At 40.7% G+C, this 14489-nt stretch overlaps 1 pseudogene; it reads right to left on the bottom strand.

The window, feature by feature from the left end:
• Positions 1-2135: 2135 nt before the first annotated feature.
• LOC127424971 (putative nuclease HARBI1) lies at positions 2136-3870 on the bottom strand (annotated as a pseudogene).
• Between the last annotated feature and the right edge of the window lie 10619 nt (positions 3871-14489).

Genomic DNA, 14489 nt, shown 5'->3' with positions numbered 1-14489 from the left:
ATCTTGATACCACTTAACTCTAATGAAGCCTGATTGGGTTTTATGAGTTTTGTCAAACTAAAACCAATCCTGGAATCCAGAATGAGTTCAGCTTTTTTTTGTGATACATGGCACAGGTTTAAAGGGTTAACAGCAATACGCATATGCACCCAAGTGTGCTACCAAATGTAAACAAATGCACCGGACAGTACATGTGAGGCCTGTACCATGAAGGCAGCTGAACAAACTCAGGGTTACAGGATTAATTTTGAGTTGACAAAATCAAACCGATGCAATCAGGTTTATTGGTTCCATGACACAGCTCATCAACTTTCTCTGTCAACTCAGGCTTTGATCCTTAAGCTATGATTACTCCACGTGCGCGTGCACATAAAAGAGTGACATCGGCACCGAACAACCAGTCGCGTTCGATATGGATAGAGCGAGATCCATATATTTTTCCGCTGAGGAGCAAGAAATGATTATGCAGAAATATGAGGAATATAAAACTGTATTGCAAGCACGCAGTAATATGTCTCTGCTGCCAAAGCAAGAGAAGACTGTTGGGGAAAGATTGCTGATTGCGTCAATGCGTAAGTTAAACAAATACATTCTATATTGATGTAAAATTATGTATATGTATGATGTACGTGTGTTTGTACGTGTATATGATGGTAACACTTTACAATAAGGTTGTATTTGTTAAGTTCATGTATTAGCTAACATGAACTAACGATGAACAATATAGTTTTCAGCATTTATTAATCTTTGTTCATGTTAATTCCGATACAATTGTTCATGTTACTCATGTTACTTCACTGTGCATTAACTAATGTTAACAGTTTTAATAAATTTTAAAAATGTATTATTAAATGCTGAAATTACCATGAAGATTAATATATATGTATGTGTGTGTGTGTGTGTGTGTGTGTGTGTGTGTGTTTAAATATATAAAAATATATTTATATATAAAAAATGTGAAATTATATTACATCCTAAGAAAAATTAGTATTCGTGATTTTTAGATGCAACCCCAACTCTAACGTACTTGGCAGCAGATCAAGACAAAATATACAAATATAATTCAAAATGGTGAGTATTTACCACAACCTTTTATTTTTGTGTGAAATTTTATCACAAACACTTGTTTGCAGCTAACAGAAAAAAGTTTGAAATTCGGAAAACTGGGGGAGGGCCACCTCCTCCAGAATACACTGTGGTGGTGGAGTTGGCTCTGAGTAGCAATAGGGGGTGGCCGATTATGGATGGGATTACAGGTACTGTACAATCTGACCCTGGTGCTGGCTCTTCTAAGCAAGTGACACTGGGTATGTGTGCAAAGCATTACTACTTTTTTAAAAGTTTTAAATATGGCTGACTGTATGTTCTGCAGTAGAGGGAAATACAGTGTCCCTGTTGAAGCAGCACACATACACACAGTCTCCCACACAGAGGTCAGTATGCAGCAGACAGAACAGAACCTGCTTTACAACAGCTATGCTTTACATTGACCTACTTTTATTTATTAGGGTGAAGCAAATGATGAAGACACTCTGTCTGTGTGTTCTGAGACAGTTGCTGAAGTGAATGCACTGGGCTTTTTATTATGGTACACATTTGAATGTGTGGCATAAAAAAAGTGACTGGCCCTTACACATCTATTTTATTGTAGGATTATTCACAACCTGCCCCAGAAACTGAGGCCTCTACCTCAATAGGCTTCAGAAGGAATGTGAACAAGGTAATGCTTTAAACCCTTTACATAAATAACAGTCTGTCCTGTGTTTGTAGAAAGTCATGCCACTTTTTGTAATATGATTAACCTCCAGAAAACTTGTAATGATTATGTTTGTTCAGGTGGTAACAGACTCAGTCAGGGCCCTTTATAAAAGGAGCCTACAATTAGACTGCACACTAAAGGAGCTGGAATGTGAGCTGAGGAGGCTCCAAATTAAAAAAATAAAATTGGAGTTCAAACAGATGGAAAAACAGATCTCAGTATGTGAACATATTTAATCAAGTAACACTTTAGTATGAACACTATGAATATTTATTAATGCAACTTTCTCTTGCTCTTTCTCCCTCCCTAGCCACATAACCAATAACAAAGTTTGAGACCTACCTGTAGTTTTTACAGATGTGCTTCTGTGCTTTTATTAAGTAAAATATTGTATGGTGATTGCAACTCTGACAGCTGCGCTAGCTGGATGGTCAAGTGGGATGGGGTCAATTTCATCGGGGAAAAGCTGGTTTTGTGGTGGTACTCGCTCCTTTCTGATAGTGGCTATATTGTGCAGAATGGCACATACAGCCACTATCTGTGATGCCCACTCTGGTGACACTCTTAAGCACCGAAGGCAATTGAAGTGTGCCTTTAGGATGCCAAAGGTCATCTCAATCTCTACCCTGGTTTTACTGAGGGCCACATTGAAGCAAATTGAAGGATTGGGGGTTAGCAAAAACCTCTGGCATGCATAACCCCTGTCTCCTACCAACAGGCCATCAAAAAGCCCTGTCATAGAACAGAAAAGGGAAAATTGTGTAAGTTTTGCTGTGTCACAATTAAAATTAACACTTTAAAGTGTTTTGTATTGTACCATATTTAACTTTCCTTCCTCAAAGCGCTAACACAACACAGACTTATGGAAAATTCATGAGTCGTACTGATCCAGACCATTTGGCATCCAAGCTTGTGATCATACATTCATGATCACAAGTCATCTGCAGATGAAATGTACAGTAGATCATTGTTATATCTGTTAATATTACTATTCATTTAAAGATTCATCTCACTGAAAATAAAAATCAGCTCACATGTATAGTAGGCCTACCTGAACATAAAGGCTGTGAAAAGACTTTCTATTTACATAATCTGCCTCATGTTTTCCTAGTGCTGTGGAGATTGCAACATGTGTGCAGTTTTTTTTTTTATTTTTAAAGATTTTTAAAAATAATTCTTAACATGTGTTGTATAATACATTTAAGTGCTCTAAGTTAAATCTGCTTTTTGAAAAAGAAAAAAAAAGTGAATGTAAAAGGTTAAATTAGTTCATGTGATGGCACCCTATCAATATATCTTACCGGCAATTTTATAAAAGCCTTTTTTTATGGACATGGTCGATAAATGTCCGGGGAACACAATGAAGCTATTCATGTACCCCTGCAGTGCGAGGACCACCTTGCGAATGGTTCGACAAACCGTGCTTTTCCCTAGGTTCTCTGCATCACCGACCGCATACAAGTTGTAAGGGGATCAGTGGAAAGGAGGAGGCGAGAAGCAGATTTCCTGGTTCAGGTAAGCGTTTTTATTTTCCTCTCTGCAGTACATACACACTCTCAAGGCTTTTACGTTGTTCGATAACTCAGTCTAAAACAATCCACAAACTAGTTCACAAAATAAACTCTCAACTTTGTAATAATAACTCTTGGCTTCACAATCCGTGCCCAGGCTCTCTCTCTCGTCTACCTGCGGTATGGCTCTATTTATGCCGCTCTCCACGCGCTCACTGAAATTAGAGACAGGTGTTAGACATAATTTAACTCAGGTGTAAGCGCCCTTACCGCTTTCTCTCTCCGCTTTCAAGAGAGAGGCTTGACCACGCCCCCGCTGCCACACAAGTATATACCACTTGCAAAAAAATGCAACGCAATACATACCATTTGCTGTACAGTAAGGGTATGGCTTTGATGTGTCACATTTGTTATGTGCGGCTCAAGAAGTTTGCAAAGATACGAGATTCCTTCCGCGGAAAATCGGTATCTTTCATACAAGTAAGTATCAGGAAAGGCAAGGGGATTTTGTCTGTCCCTAAAAACTCTTTCTCTGCGAAGTGCTTGTCTAACAATTTGATTGGAGATGTCCACAGGATTTGGAAGAAAAGGTGAAGCCATTGCAACAGACACTGGGAATTAGTTACGTCACCTAGATATGACTTTGCTCACAGCTGATTGGTCAAATTTCGGTCTGAGATCTCAAATCCAGAACATAAGCAGGTTAGCTGTGCAGCATAAGATACCATGGCGACGAACACCGATTAAAGCCGAGCTACTTTCATGGTACCTAAAACCCAGGGTTGGTGCAAACTAATCTTAAACTTACCTGGCTACCCACCTAAACCGGCTTCATGGTACAGGCCCGTGGTCAGTAAATTCAGAACTTATCTTGTATTGAAAGACACTTGTATTAAAATGCTCTGTTGCCCTCAACTTTTTATAAGGATTAATTAACAAAGGAAAACGCATGGGATGCTGTACCTGGCTGTTGGTGAAGATTTTGAGATAAATATTGGAAGAGCATCCTTTTTGTGAGGGAAGTTCTCAACACTTAAATGTTTTGGCTGGTGTTTGAACAAAGAGATATCGCTATTCAATGGTTGCGCATAACTTTTTTCTGACTATATAATTAAGCTATATTATTAAGTGTGGTTGAGCCAAACCGAGTGATCAAACTGTCCTCGGTTGTGCAAAACAACATTCAGGCTAATTGTCCTTCCCTTCCACTAAATAATAATGTTTAAAAATGAGCAGAGTTTATTGTGTTGGCTGTCTTTACTTGAAATAATTCTACAAGACTGCATAAGATAATACCAGCATCATGTAAACAAGATTTTATGACGATCAAGCTTGTAACACTTATCAATAGCTCACTCCTGATAATCATTTTCTGTAGAGAGTGCAGCAGTTTCTGCAGCAGAAACGCTGCTGGTGTAAAGCCGCCTTTTCACTGCATCCGACAGACGATAGACCGGAAGTCATTCACTTCCCATGTAGAGTCGTACAGGGGCTGTGTGAGGTTCCGACTGTCTCCGGATGTGAAATTTTCAGGTCCGATTTGATCTTCGGCTGCGCTGAAATATTTCAACTCGTGCGAGTAGACCGTATGCAAACGTCCGACCGGAAAGCCGCCTTTTCACTGTCTCCGACATTCACATATGACTGTCGTATTTCTCTCGTCGTGATGAACTGTCATTTTGCTCACAATGGATTTGATTCATTGAGGGAGAAGCTACCAACGGTTTACCTCAGAATGACATTACTGTGTGGGATTTTGTTAAGATGAATTAATTCACAAATATTCAGGATTAATATTCACTCATTATTTATTATTAAATAATATTTTTTATAATTTATCATCAGAATAAAGTTTAGGACAAAATCAGTTGATATTTCTCACTTCGTGCTGATATTTTTGCTGGAATACATCACTTCCGGTTGGACGTTCACATATGGTCTAGTCGCACGTGCGACTCTCCATTGGAAATGAATGACTTCCGATCTATCATCATCTGTCGTTTGTCGGATGCAGTGAAAAGGTGACTGAAGTGATGTATTCCTGCAAAACTATCAGCGCAAAGTGAGAAATATCAACTGATTTTGTCCTAAACTTTATACTAAACACCTGTTACTTCTGTATTTTGGACAGTTATGAATGTAGAAGTCAGAAATGATTGTTTATGTTGCAAAAATTTCACAATGCTTTTTATTAATGTTAACATGTGATTAAAGGTGTACATGTGGCATTTATTTCTGCACACGCAAAGCCTACACATTTAAAATCACATCTATGAATTCCTGCTTCCTATTTGCCGAATTATGGTTGTTGCTGTTGATTACCAAAATATTAATTAAGCAGCAATAATGATAAATAATTTTATTAGTAATAAATACAGAGTGAATATTAATCCTGAATTTTATTAAATTCATTCATCTGCTCAACAAAATCACACACAGTAATGTCATTCTGAGGTAAACCTTTGTTACCTTCTCCATTAATGAATGAAATCCATTGCGAGCAACATGACAGTTCATCACGACTGATACTAGGCGGAGAAATATGACAGTCATACGTGAATGTCGGAGAAAGTGAAAAGGTGGCTTAAAACCACAGGCATTGTCTGCTGCGCAATTGTCGTGACGCTCTGCGTCGGTTCGGCTCATGCAGTGCTTCAGCATGTGATGTAAAACAAGTGTTACATTTGCATTTATGACACTCGGTTTGGTTTGATTTAATTGAAATCGCTTTTAGCGCCACACAGTGGACAGTTCACCTCGGAACTACCACGATACATGTAATGAACCCAGTGACATCATTTTGCAAAAATTTTGAAACAGTCACGTAATTTTCATGAGATCAAACTGAAAATGACACACAAAATAGCACAGTTTTGTTGGATTAAGATTGCAAGTTTTTAGTGTATTAAAGGAAGTATACCCAGAATTGAAATAAGTCATCATTTACTCACCCTCAATCCGTTCCAAACCCATATGCTGTTATTTTTCTATGGTCTGTTCCTCAAACAAAGCTATCGTATGGCTTCATAAGACTTCTGTGGTGCTTTTGTTTTTTTCCCCTCGTTTTTGAGCTTGACAATCCAACTGTTGCATGGCTAGAACATCAAATAATTAATTTTATTTTTAGGTGAAATTAAACGAATCTTTAAAAAAAATGTTTGGCTACAACAGTGTATCATACTTATACATAAATGACTATCAGTAGTCAGAAACAGTGCAAATGACAACACAGCAGTACAGTATGCAATTGTAAAATCTTCTAAATTTATTACAGCTCTATTGCACAAATGGTACAGTAATAGTTGCTTTTACTCAGCCAGCTGTTGAATTGTGCATTCTTCTCGAGCTTCACCATGATACTCTGCCACAATGATAATGAGGCCGGGCACTACTGAAGCAGTGTGAGCTGGCAGACCAGTTGCCAGAATTATGGTGGTGGCACAGAGAGCCCGTGCTGTGGCAGGTGTTGCTGTGATTAAAGGTTGAAACAGCAGGTCCAGCACTCAAGCTATTTCAGGCAACTCTAGATTGAATTAAATCTGGGATTAATCGCATGAGAAATTATTTAACTCTCCTGAGCAACACAAAATCAAAAATCTAATTATTTTGTATTTCTCCCATGCCTTGTTTTTTGGGAGTCTGATTCAGTATCATATCTGTACAAGAAAAAGCTCATTTGCTGTAATCTAAAGAGAAAGATGACCTGAAAACAGGTTTTTGCATCCATCTGTGCTGTTTTAAATTATGTAAACATGTGATAGATGGACATAATTGACCGTTGTGCCGCATCTTGATTTGTCAGCATCTCGTGTAGGAGCACCATGTTTTTAAGATACTGTTTAAAGTTAAAATTACTTCCTCTTTTAAAAAAATGCACCTCGAGACACCTGTTTTCTGTTCTATTCTTTGTGTTGTCTAACTTTTTTTAATGCAGGAACACGTTCGGTCTGAACGGCCCCTTTGGAATCCAAACTGCGTTTGGTTTGGAAGTGAAGTTTGGAAGAGTATATAATCTAGAATAGTATAATCTAAAGGGGCTGTAATCTCTGTAATTCTGCTTGGTAATGAGATTTCACATGTCTGCCTTCCCTCTCTGTTCACTTGCCTTAAATTTTGTCCCCCAAATGCCACATCAGAGGACACATCTGTGTGTGTGTGTGTGTGTGTGTGTGTGTGTGTGTGTGTGTGTGGTTGTGTATGGTAGTAGTGTGTCATTCTCTCTCTATTCTCCATCTGTTTAGACCACCCTTTCTATGCAACATTTGACATGACACTCAAAATGGTGGGAATGGGATAGAGTGGAGATAGTGGATGGTGTGATGGGAGTAAACAAGCGCAGCCCTGACATAACTGACACACTTGCAGTGCAGAGAAAGTGCCAACGATCTGTTCTCATCACAGCGACAGACAGCATATAGAAGACAACTTCACATCTATCTGATCTCCACAGCAAGAGACACTCCGACTCTCCCTCCGGCAACTCACACACTGAATAAATACACATGTATTTGCAGTCCCGGGCAAAAGTAAAATTTTATGCCCTGTGATATTTTATTTCAAAGCATCATAAATGGATTATTTTAAAGTGACTACTTTAGCTACTTTATTTGAATAATTATTTATCTCAGTTGTAATATTTTATAATTTTTTGAGGCAAGCATGTTTTCAGGTATGAATTTGGCCCATTCTTAAATGGTAGTTAGATTTAATTTACGTATGTGTTTCAATTTTCGATTAGTCCCACAGATTCCAGAGTTTTAAAAAGGGATTTGACTGTGTCGTTGTAGGACATTTTGTTTATTATTCTTCAGACATTCCAGTGTTAATTTGGTCTTGTGTTTTTGAGCTTCCACTTTGTGGACAGTCGACATTCGAAAACCAAGGATACTGTTTGGTATGTATTGCCATTTTCCTAAATTATGCATTTATTAAACTTCTTTGATTGCTTTTTGAATGCTCTGTTCTGTTCTGATTAGGTCGCAGACAGCAGTGGAAAAAGTGTGCTTTGTGCAAAGAATAAAATGCAACTCACCATATAACCATCCATAGTTAGGATAGCAATTTAAATATGCTTATCACCTTTTAAAGGGGAGGAGAAAACACTTTCCATAGCATTTCAGTAGTTCGCAGTTTATGTAATCTTGTATTAAGGATAGTGTAAACGTGTGGCTCACTGTCCAGAGCGAAGGGCTCAAGGCTCGAGACTTGACTCGAGCTCGAATACTCCCCGGACTGGATTAGTATTGATGGAATAGATAGGAGGAGATGGGGAGGTGGTGGGATGCCGGAAACTCTCAGTGCTATGTAGAGGTAAGCAGCTGTTTATATACTCTTACTCTGGCTGTGTGATTGGTCAGATTAAATGTATTTGCTCCTCCCCAACCTTGTTAATAAAACTACATTTCAGTAATTCGCAGATGATGTAATCCTGTATTAAGGATAGTGTAAACGTGTGGCTCGCTGTCCGGGGCGAAGGGCTCAAGACTTGACCCGAGCTCAAATACCCCCCAAAAGCTTATAAGAAGGACAGGGAGTCTTTGGCTACGGAGCTTTGGATTTAGAAGGAGATGAAGCGGAAATGAACAAGATGTGGGGGGTCGCTTGCCTATCCTGTGAGTGATGTTGGGGGATAGGAAACTGGGAGATGTCAGATAGAAGGCATGCAAGTTGAAACACTGAATGGCCGTGAACGGACGAGCCCACGATACAAATAAATGTGGATAGCTCACGCTGCGTTCGAGAGATCCCGCTGCTGATCAAACGGGAGAGCCCTAGAATAGATTGTGTTGGAGGGGTCTGCAACGCCCTATCACAGGGGGCACCCCCGTGAAAGGGCAGGATTGTCCTGAGCGGAGGCATGCATCCTATCCACTCGAGACTGACCTGGCTCCCCCTTCAGACACAATGGAGGGGCCCTCCTGGCATTTCAAATAGGGGAGTCCTCCTAGCATTTCGAATGGGGAGCCCACGACACAAATAAATGTGAGTTAGCTCACATGTTTTCGAACAGGAGAACCCCCTGCTGCGATTTGAATGGGAGGGCCCTTGAGCGTAGTGAAGGGCCCGTCCATCTTTTTGACAAGAGGGGCCCCCGGACTGGCTGGAGAGACCCCCGTGGCATCCAAATGGTGGGGCCAGCCTGGTTGACAGGGATAAGCAAGCATCCCCCCGGCCCTGGTCGTGAATGCTTTGTGGTTAGCTGATGAGGGCTTTTGAGCATTTCTGATATGGAGATGGTTAGTGCGGATATAGTTGATGTAAGCATCAGATGACCAATGGCCTTGTAGATGCATTTGTTGCTCAGACAGTCCTTTTTGGGCTGTTGTGGTTGCGGGGATGCCGGATTTGATCCGGACGAATTTGAGGTGTTTTTGGAACCAGAATCAGGAAACTGTATGGTTTTTGTCATCTACAAACGTGGATCGAGAGGGGTTCTGGTAAGGGATTTTCTGTAATGGAGCGATTGGAAGGGCTGGATAGGAGTTGGCAGATTGAAAATGAAAACTGGATGCCCTTTTTTGGTCTGATCTGTTTTGCTTTGTTTGATAAAGTATCTGATTGTCTCGTTGTCTATGATATGAAGGTCCGAAATGGTGGGGTGGATTCTTGGGTCGAATTTAGTTGTGGTAGTGATTTCTGAACAGCAAAGGAAGCTGAAGAAGGCGAGGATGAACATTTCGTCTAGGGTTTTTTGCAGTGCTTGGGTAAATGAAACCCTGACAGAGAGTATTTAAGCATCTGATTAGCAGGTTGATGGTGAGGGGGAGCCTGGTGTCGGTTCTGATGGGTTGGGATTTTGTGGATACCTTTAAGGAGAAGTGAGATCTGGGGATGGGTTATTGTAGAGGAGTTTTGGCCAAAAATTAATTTGTAGAAGAAATGGATGCTGCTTGGGTATCCTTTGATGGTTCCTGAATGGATTTTTATTGATTGAGGTGTGAGGCGAAGGAGGATGTGGAGAGAAGGGAAAAATCTGGGAATGGTACGTTGTAGATATGGTGAAAATTTTTAAAGCATTTCCATGCTGTCCAGTAGGTTTGAAGAGATCGAGGGGAAACGGCATGAAGGATGGAGTCTAAGGAAGCTTGGTGGAGGAGTCTGAGATGGTGCTGCTTGAAATGAGAGCTGCTCCTAGCATTTCTACTTTTAAAGCTCGTGTTAAAATATATTTGTATTCCCTGGCCTTTGAGTAGAAGCATTGATGTATTGTTTGATGATTTAATGTGGTCTGTAATTTGTGTTTTTATGTTTTCTGGCTTTTATGAATGTACAGCACTTTGAGCTACCATGTAGTTGGAAAGAGCTTTATAAATAAATGAAATAAAATGAATGAAATGAGTCTGAGAGGGTGGTTTATAGAAATTTCAGTTTTGAACAGGGAGGGACTGGGGTTGGGGTGGAGTTCTCCAGCGGAGGCAGCCTCATGTGGGAATCCACTCCCGTAGCCCATGGATAGAGGGGGAGAGAGGGATGGAAATTATCTGAATGGATAGAATGAGGGAAATGGCCCATGTGAACGGTGGAAATTTCAGAGGATGGATGGTGGGCTTGCTGCATGTAGGGAGATGGGATTGTTGAAAGATCTGTTATTGAGTGGAGATTTTTTGAGGTGTTGTACCCTTTAATAATACCGGGGTGGATGTTTTTGGTTTTGTTGAGTTGTGAGGTGAAGGAGGATATGGAGAGGAGAGAAAAATCGGGAAATGGCAGATTGTAATTTAGGTGGAAATCTTTGAAATATTCCCAAGCTGTCTGATATGTTTATATTTTAGGGTTCGGGGGGAAATGGCTTGAAGAATGGAGTCCTGGGGGGTGTGGAGAAGGAGTCTGAGAGGGTGATTTCTAGGAATTTCAGTTCTGAACGGGGAGGAACTGGGGTTGCTGTCAGGTTCGCTTCAAGGGCCAAGGCTCTGAATCTCTGAAAGAAAAATGGGAAGATTCAGCAATATGGTTTTTTGAGCCTGGAATGTGTTCTGCTTTAATTATGGTTAGCTGAGGAGGGATTTGGACGAAGTTTACTTGCAAAGGCAGCTTCACGCAGGGAACGGTTCCAGAGTAGGAGAGATTAAAATGGTAGAAGGGAGGGGGATAAAGTGCAGAGGGGAATGGGTCTGGAATGGGGTTCTCAGCAGAGACAGCCTCATGTGGGAATCCACTCTAGTGGCCCATGGATAGGAAGGGGTAGAGGGATGGATGTTGAGAATAGGTTGTGTGGAAAAACATAGGCGTCTGGAACATATGTGAGGCAATGTCAGGATACGTGCTTGCATGGGCATTTGTGATATGAACGGGCTGAATCCTTTGGCATGACACCACACAGTGTTCAGTGGGAGAGCATACGATTCGTGTGAGAATGTTAATGCTGAATTTTACTGAGCTCGCTCGAAGCTGCGAGCGGCTGGATCCGCAGGCGTGGGCCTGCGCAGCATTCAATGTTAGGATGAACGGGATGAATCCTCAAACGTGGACTCACGCGGCGTTTAACAGGAATAGCCCATGTTTTCCTGTGAAAAGTTTATGTTGCAAATAAGCAAGAACTCACTCTGCGGTACAAATGGGTTGAGCACGGCATTCGAAGTGATGGTGTATGGTAGGCCATGATCGAATGAATTGATTGATGTGGAGATGCAGGCTTATGGTGAACTGTTTAGGGAAGACCTGAAACAGACCGATTGTTATCAGTTGCTAGGTGGGTGATGTTTCATTTGATATGAGTGACATAATATAGGTTATGGAACCATGGAGGCTGAGACTGATGGTCTGAAAGACGTGCTGCGGTTGTGGCACGTGAACGGTGGTGGCACTTGGACAGCACGTTTGCGCTGTTTGCCGTGTAGTGGGAGTTTGTTGTATGGCCCTAAAGACGCCACAGTTGTGGCGCTTGGATGGCACATTGCACTGTTTGCGGTGTAGTGGGAGGTTTAGTCGCACGGCCCGAAAGACACCGCAGTTGCGGCACCTGGACAGCACATTTGTGCTGCTTAGGGATGTTTTGAGCCAATAGAAAACATGGTAACATGGTAAACATAGTGTCTGCAGACACCTGAACATAATAGTTTGCTAGATTACATGTCGGGAACATGTGTAAGACAATGCCAGGAAACATGCTTGCGAGTGCATATGAACAACGCCTTTTAAAGTTGGTTTGTCATGAAATTAGAAGGCACCAGAAACTGAGAGACCAGTGCCCAGAATACCGTAGTCTGATGTTTATTAACTTAAGCGTATGGTTTGGAGCTTTGCATATTGTTTTCCAACACAATGTGTCATTTCATAACTCTATATTATTGGCACAGGGTGAGTTTGATGAGGACGTATGAAATCGTAGGAGTTCGTGCCTGAGAGTTGGATTTAATAGATACTATAAGAGCACCGTTTGCAGTAGTGTGGTGAATAAAACTACTTGTTTATATTGATGACTTGTAATAATTCTACAGAAAAACTGAAATATTGAGGTATAAATCAAGGTGCCAAGCCGAATCGTTCGTCGTCTATTTAAACCGGTTACTTTAAACTTGGGTGGAGCGTAAAATGATGACATATTGTTGAACGCTTTTAAAATCATGCAGCAATTAAGTTGTATGGTCAAGATTGTAACTAAAAGTATGTAATCCAATGATTTGGGCAAAAGTAGAGAAGACTGTCTGTAAAATAAAATGATAGATTGATTTTACCTGCGTGAAGTGTTTGTCCTGACAGGAGGAGGGAAAGTGATGTTATAGTGTAGAGATGAGTGGAAGTTTGTGGCAGCGCTTGTTTCATGTTATCGGGGCTGTGAGGTAAGCTCGAATGCTGAGAGGTGAGTCGAGTTTGCGGAATGATTATGAATGAGTTGGGACGCGGCGCGTGATCTGCCTCTTGCGGAGCCGAATTCGGCTCATGTCTGTTCTGACAGAGGCAGTGTATGGCTGCATTGTGCTGTGTAATGGTCAGAGTGAGTGCTGCGCGGCAGCGAGCTCGCGTTAAATTGTCTGCATTGGTTTGAAAAGAAGTTGTAATTAGAGTATCAGTCGATTGGAAGGAGTTCGCTGTTGCATGATTGCCCCTGTGCTCCGAATGGAATAAATCACACTCTGAAGGGCACTTTGAAGGGAGAACGTTATATTTTGAAATGCTGGGGAGCATTGGAATGATGATTGAATTAAATAGTTAATCTTTGTTTCCTTCACATTCAAATGAAGCTGTAATAGAACTTGAGAGGCCTGAGCCGGAGCAGTGCCCGTTCACAGAGGCAGGCTTACGCGATGAACCACTCCGGGTGGAAAGTTTAGATAAGAGAACATATGAGCAGTTGTGGAGCTGTTTCACATGTATACAGCGCTGAGGCAGCCAGTTTGCGGAAGCAAATAAACATGCTATAAACTGCTTCGGTGAATGGAGCATAGAAAGAAAGATAGAGTAAGAATATAACACTTAACGTGGTAGTGGTCAATACTGCAAAAACAAATGAGCTGCTGTGGTAGCTTCTGTTGAATAACTAGATTGTTTGGATGGAAGAGATGTTCTGGTGAATGCGAATGCTTTGCAGCGAAGTTGCGTCCGATGATCCGAGTCATTTACATGGGTCTGTTCGTGGGTAATGGGCAGGGCCGAATGCCAGAAACTCTCAGTGCTATGTAGAGGTAAGTAGTTGTTTATATACTCTTACTCTGATTGGTTGGATTAAATATACTTGCTCCTCCCAAACCTTGTTAATAAAAATACATTTGTTGTTGATGTCAAATGCTGTGCATCCAATCAAACTTCAGCGCAAATTCATCTGTCACTTCTTTTGTTTTTTTAGCTTCCACTTCATAGCCAATGTACATTCAAACACTTGAATACTGTTTGGTAAATGTATACTCTTTTCCTGATTTATGCATTTGTTTGGAATGCTCTTTAGTCTTAATTTTCACAGCTGCCCTTCACAACTTGAATAATGATCTTGTAACTGTGGTTTTTCTATCTAGAAAAGGTGGTAGTCCTTTTAACAATTCTTGTGTAACTTAAATCAACACTTAATACGTTTTTAAGGAATAAAGAATATTCCTTTTTATTTTATATTTCAATACAAGTTAAGCTCAGTCGAGAGCTTTTGGCATAATGTTGATTACCACAAGAAATTATTTTGACTTTTGTCTCTCCTTTTCTTTAAAAAGCAGGTTACAGTTGTTACATCATGTCATTCTTACGTTTTCCCCAAGGACTCTTAGTTTGAAGAGACTCTTGGTTTGAAGTTT

The sequence above is a fragment of the Myxocyprinus asiaticus genome, chromosome 34 (genome assembly GCF_019703515.2).
Source record: "Myxocyprinus asiaticus isolate MX2 ecotype Aquarium Trade chromosome 34, UBuf_Myxa_2, whole genome shotgun sequence".
NCBI classification, from domain to species: domain Eukaryota; kingdom Metazoa; phylum Chordata; class Actinopteri; order Cypriniformes; family Catostomidae; genus Myxocyprinus; species Myxocyprinus asiaticus.
The sequence above is the reverse complement of the archived record's forward strand: the minus strand, read 5'-3'. Positions and strand labels throughout refer to the sequence as shown.